The following is a 6,434-nucleotide window of genomic DNA, read 5'->3' on the forward strand; positions in this document are numbered from 1 at the left end:
GGCAAAGGTAAATATAACGACGTCTTTCTCGTATTTCTACGACGACATCTTTAAATCTTACCAAGTTGGGGTTTTCATATAACGACGTATTATAGAATTTAACGTCGTATTTGTCCACTTTATACGTCATACATTATATTTAAACCGTCGTCTGAATAAGAATTTTTTTAACAATTTATTTCTTGGATTTTGTTATCCTACGTCGGTAGATCTACTTAACGACAAGAATTGAAATAACCACGACGGTTTATATAGAAAACCGCCGACATAATCAGATTATTCTGAGATCACAAGGGTTAGGAAATCTTACAAGATGGAACTCTGTTGCTCATCATAATCTTACCAGAAAGACAATATTTTAGAGGTTAATGATGTATGTGTATTTGTGTCTTTGAGATACACAAACGCACATACACATTAACATCCAAAAAATTGCATCTGAAATTTGACGACGGCAGCCTCAGATTTGCAATCAGAGAGACAATTTTTGGAAGTGAATGATGCGTGTGCGTTTGTGTATCTACACAAACGCACACACACATTCACATCCAAACAATTGCCTCCTAAAACTTCACGACGGCAGCCACAGATTTGCAATCAGAGAGACAATTTTTTGGAAGTGAATGATGCGTGTGCGTTTGTGTATCTACACAAACGCACACACACATTCACATCCAAACAATTGCCTCCTAAAACTTCACGACGGCAGCCACAGATTTGCAATCAGAGAGACAATTTATTGAAAATTGGTGATTTGCAATCAGATTTGCAATCAGCCACAGATAACCAACATTCAAACAATTGCCTCCCAAGAGATGAGGTGAGACAGAGAAAGGGGCAAGAAGAAGTTGAAACCCTAATCGAATACTAAAACTGAAAGAACCCGTGGAAAAAAACCCTATTTATAATTAAAAAACCAAATCCACGTCGGTTATATTACACATAACGACGTTTAACAAAAATAATCCTCGTCGGTAACAAATACATTACGTCGTTTTATTCTTACTTAAGACGACAAGAAACAACGACGGTATAATAAAAACAGTCGTTGTTTTATATTTTTATTTGATTTAAATCAGTCACCTAGAAAAGAAACTTTATAAATTCTAGAACATTAATTTCCTCGGGAAAAAAAACTATATGTATAAGGCACTGTTTTTGAAAAATAAACTATAAGAAAAGGGGAAAAAATTATATTTATAATAAAAAAATAAAATCCACGTCGGTTATATTACACATAACGACGTTTAAAAACGAATCCACGTCGTGAAAAAAATAATACGTCGTTTTAGTTTAGTGTTATCCACGTCGGTATATTACAATAAAACGACGTATATTATAAAAATAAACGTCGTAAATTTAAAACAACCGTCGTGTTAAATATTTCTACCATGACGCGAGATATTGAGTTATCGACTTTTATTTAGGAGTTTACTACGGCGGTACCTACAACACTACTGTCGATTTATGTACCACGTCATAAGTTCAAATTAACGTCGTAGTTTGTCTATTAATACGTCGTCGTTATATGTAAACCGCCGTCTTATTACTATGAAACGGTTTGTATACATATACAACTTTTCGTCTACCTGACTTACACATGCACTGTTTCCAAACCCGAGAAAAAATTTCAATCTCCCAGAGAAAACTTTTCATCTTTTTCCTTGTCGAGCACTGTCAGAGTATCTCATCGTCTTCCTCTTGTCTTCGTCGTCGCCTCTGAACTTAAACACCAAAATCCGAGAGAAAGCTTTCATTGCACGCAAAAGGTAAGCTTTCATTTCTCACTATTTTTGTTGCTATTTTGCATGCTCATACTGTTTTTGTTTTGAAAATCTTTTTACCTTTTTTCTGGCGAAAATCATTTTTATTCTTTCAAGTTTGATAAAATACACAGAAAGAGAGGGAAAGTTTCAACTTTGAACACAACTAATTCAACTAAATAAGACGACGGTAGCTTTGTATTTACGTGGTTAAATATGTAGACCACGACGGTTCGTCAGTCGTCCTAGCGTCGTCTTAAAATTGATCTAAGTTGTTTTTAAAATGACGGTCAAATTTTTATTTGCTTGTTTAGTTGCAGGTTTGATTTCTCTGAACCATGGTTTTCGTTTTTCCTAATTTGATAAAATACAGAGAGAAAGAAAGTAGGGTTTGGTATCTTATATAGACGACGGTATCTTATTATTGACGCCGTGTGAATGTTCATACCACGACGTTGTTTTAAGATACCGTCGTCTATAAAAAGATGCCAAAGCTTTTTTTCTTTGTATTTTATCAAATTAGGAAAAACAAAAACCATGTTTCAGAGAAATTAAACCTGCAATCAAACATTCACAGAGAAAGAAAAATGTTTTTGGTTTCTTATAAATACGACGGTAGCTTATTATTCACGTCGTGTGAATATCCATAACACGACGTTATATTAATATTTACGTCGTGTTAATATGAATATCACGACGTCGTGTAAATATCGCCGTAATAAGTTCTTATTACGTCTTATTTAATATTGTTTCGTCGTTGTTTAAACATTTATATTGTTTCTTCTTTAAACATTTATTACGTCTGATGTTATGTTATTACGTCGTGTAAAATCTTATCATACGTCGTAGTTTATAAATAACCGTCGTTTGTGTTCTAATTTTTCCCGAAATATTTTCACTTGCAGGTTTGTTTATTCAGTAACCATGGTTCTCAAGACCAAAGTAAGTACTGCTCCAAAAAATGGAGGTAAGGAGCTTGGAATGGTAACTCCTCAAGACAAGCCCTTGAAGAAGATGAAGTTTGTTTCATCTGCTGAGACAGAACCAAGCAGCCCGACAACAATTTCTGAGGATTCAAAGTCAGGTCGAGGTATGAGCACAATGCCTCGTGTTGTGAAGAGAAAATTGCAGAAAATCAAGCCGGTTGTTGAGTACAATAAAGGGGGAAAGGATGTGGCCCTGCACATACTTGAGATGCAGATCCTACATTGGTGTGTTGGCACGCTCCGAGTCCCACTTGTGGACAAGAAATGGGCTGAAATCCCCAATGATATAAAGGAGCAGATTTGGGAAGCCGTTGACATGGCTTTTGTGGTAGGTCAAGGGGGCAAGACCTCGGTGTTATCTTCTGCTGCCAAGAAATGGAAGGATTTCAAGTCTACACTGACGAGGCATTATATCCTTCCATACATCAAGGAGAGGGAGAAATTAAGCCAACCCCCTGAAGTATATAAATTCATAGAGAAAGCAGAATGGGATGCCTTTGTAGCTTCAAGGTTATCCAAAGAATTTGAGTCTGTGCATTCTCAACATTCACAGATTAGGGAGAAACTTGAGTACAATCATCGATTGTCTCGAAAAGGATATGCTGGTTTGGAGGATCAATTGGAGGAAACCATGCCTGGGGTAGAAATTGATCGATCTACCTTATGGAAGAAAGCTAGACAGGACAAACATGGTAACATCCCAGATCCAAAGGTGGCAGAGAAAGCAAAATTAATTGTAAGCCTACACACTCTGTTTTAAAATTTTATTAAACTGTGTATAATTCTTATTACGTCTTATGTTATATTTTTCCGTCGTGTCAATGATTTTACTACGTCGAAATATTTTAAAAAACGTCGTGAAAGATCTAAAACTGGAATCACAACTCTGTTTTCTGTAATTATAGCTAAGACGTCGGTGGTTAATTTTTTTCGTCGTGTTAATGTTATTACTACGTCGAAATGTTTTCAAAAACGTCGTGAAAGATCTAAATCTGGAATCACAACTCGTTTTCTGTAATTACAGCAAAAGACGTCGGTGGTTTATTTATTGCGTCGTTTTAAACAACTAACCACGCCGGTTTTAATTAACGTCGTTATAAATATATTATAACGTCGATTTCTATATTGGTGCGTCGTGTGAAATTATATACTGCGTCGCTTGTTTATAAATAACCGTCGTGTGTTTTCTTGTGCTGACTTTTTTGTATGTCTTTGTTTTAGGATGAATTGCAAAAACAAGTGGCTAAAGGCAGTCTGAGTATAACTGGCAGTAATGATGTCTTGACCTTGGCTTTGGGTCCCGAGCATCCAGGGAGAGTAAGAGGGGTAGGTGCTGGGATTTCCCTAGGCAATTCTTCAATTTACCTAGACCACAGAGGGTAAAGTTTGCTGATCAATTGAAGGAAAGTGTAAGAATTGTCCTTCAAGAAGAGACTAAGAAGATGGAAGCTAGAACCAAACAATTAGTAGAGGCTGAGAGGGAACATTTACTAAGTCAGCTTTCCCACCTCATCCCCAATTTTGATCCAAGCATGCTTAAACCGAAAACTAGCCCCTCTCAAAACCAAGGTCTACAGCAAAGTCCCAAAAATCCAATGTCTGATAAAGCAAGCTGTTCTGGGGCTGAAGGGAGATCCCAACATTTAGAGGATGATACTGCCAAAAATGGGGAACAGCAGGAAGAAAGCGGTAACATAACGAACTTTGAATTCTCTGTTTTTTTAAACATTAGACGTCGTTATTATGAATAAACCCGTCGTTTTAAAAACATACCACGACGATTTTATAAATAACCCGTCGTGTTTATTTAAATATCACGTCGTATTTAGTTTACTTGTTTTACACGCCACTAGACGTCGTACTTTGTGGTTTTTAGACGACGGTTTTAGTCCTTAACGACGTAATATACAATTACCACGACGTTTATTATTTACCATCGTTTAATAATTTTAAGACGTCCATAATTCTTACATACCGTCTTAGGTTATGCCTTACCACGACGTTTTGGTTTAATTTTTTTACTCTCTGTACAATCTGTCTTATATATATATTTCTTTATTATTTAAAACAGAAATCTGGGGCTTTAGATAATCAAGATGAAGAGAAGAAAGAAGAAAATAAAGATGAACAGAAGATGGGAGAAAAAAAAGATGAAGGGAAGAAGGAAGAAAAAAAAGAGAAAAAAGATGAAGGCCAAAAGGAAGACACAAATGATGAAGAGAAGAAAGAAGAAAAACAAGATGAAGAAAAGCATGACGAGGAGGTATATTCTCATAACTTTGCCTTTTTAATTTGTTTTTCACATTTCAGACGTCGATATTTTTCTTTAAACCATCGTTTGTTTTCACATTAGACGTCGGAATTTATTTTCTACGACGTAATAAATTATCTAAAACGACGGTATTTAATTATCGTCGTTTAAATTATAATCAGACGACGTTTTTTAATTTAAACCGTCGTTTTTAATGAATTACCACGTCATTTTATTTTGCTTTATTTCTTTAAACAGGGTAATGAAGTAGTTGATTATTCGAATGTGGAGGTGCCATCTTCCTTACAGTCCCTTTGTGTTATGTGGAAACGACACTAAAGCCTCAGGAGAAGATCATGACCTTCAACATTGAGAAGGAGGTGTTTGGTGCAGATCGAAGTACCTTCGTCTTGCATGAAGATATTACACAGTTTGCAAGCATGGAAGAAATTGGGGCTACTGTGGTTGCAGTATATATGAGGTTTGTCCTAATCAAATATCAAACATTATATCATAAGACGTTGGTTGTTTAATTATTGATGCAACCACGTCATTGGGTCTTGCCGATTGTGAGGCAAAGAGGGAAACCGCTCTATTTTCTGGATCCTCTGCAGAAATCGTGTGGTTGATGAGGAGGGCAAAAACATCGTGAATGAACAGTGCTTTAAAAATTTATAATTCCACATACCGGGCGAAAAACACCAATTTGGAAAACTCGCCAGCACACCAAAGCAACCCAGTGTCGAATGCGGGTATTATGTGATGCGCGCTTCATGAGGGACATCATCATGGATCCTTCCTTGGAGTTTGAGAAGAAGGTAAGAATAAAATTTTCAGAAACATTTTTGTGGTTTTTAGATTATCAACGACGGTCATTTAAAATTACCGTCGTTGAATCGATAGACTACATCGTTATGAAAAAAGCGTCGTCAATTTCTTTTTATTTTGTAAATCTTAATAATCATTGTTTATGGATTGCAGTTTGCCAGGGAAAAGATCAAGCGCCATACCCCTAGCGCCATTGATGAAGTCAGAAAGAATGAGCGAGTTTGTTTGCCTTCATATGGATTAGAGGATTTTTGGAACACTTGATATTTTTATATGTACTAATTTTGTCTATAATATATAATGTACAAATTTTGTCTATAATATACATCCTTTTTTTCCTGAAAATTTGTTGAGGTTTTCATAATATAAAAGAAAAAACAAATTGCGTAACCGACGTGTAATAACTTTCCAACGACATAATTATGTAAAAAACCGACGTAAAATGATATTTAGGCGTGATGGGACGTACATAAGCGTCGTTTTGATGACAATTTTGCCATGGTTTCGCTTTTAAACGACGTCCTTTTGAACAAGTAAGTCGTTTATTAGGTTTAGTTAATACCTTATAACGACGGTGATTAGGTCGTGGAATATGTATTTTACGTC

The sequence above is a fragment of the Prunus mume genome, linkage group LG2 (genome assembly GCF_029339155.1).
Source record: "Prunus mume cultivar Tortuosa linkage group LG2, ASM2933915v1, whole genome shotgun sequence".
Lineage (NCBI taxonomy): Eukaryota > Viridiplantae > Streptophyta > Magnoliopsida > Rosales > Rosaceae > Prunus > Prunus mume.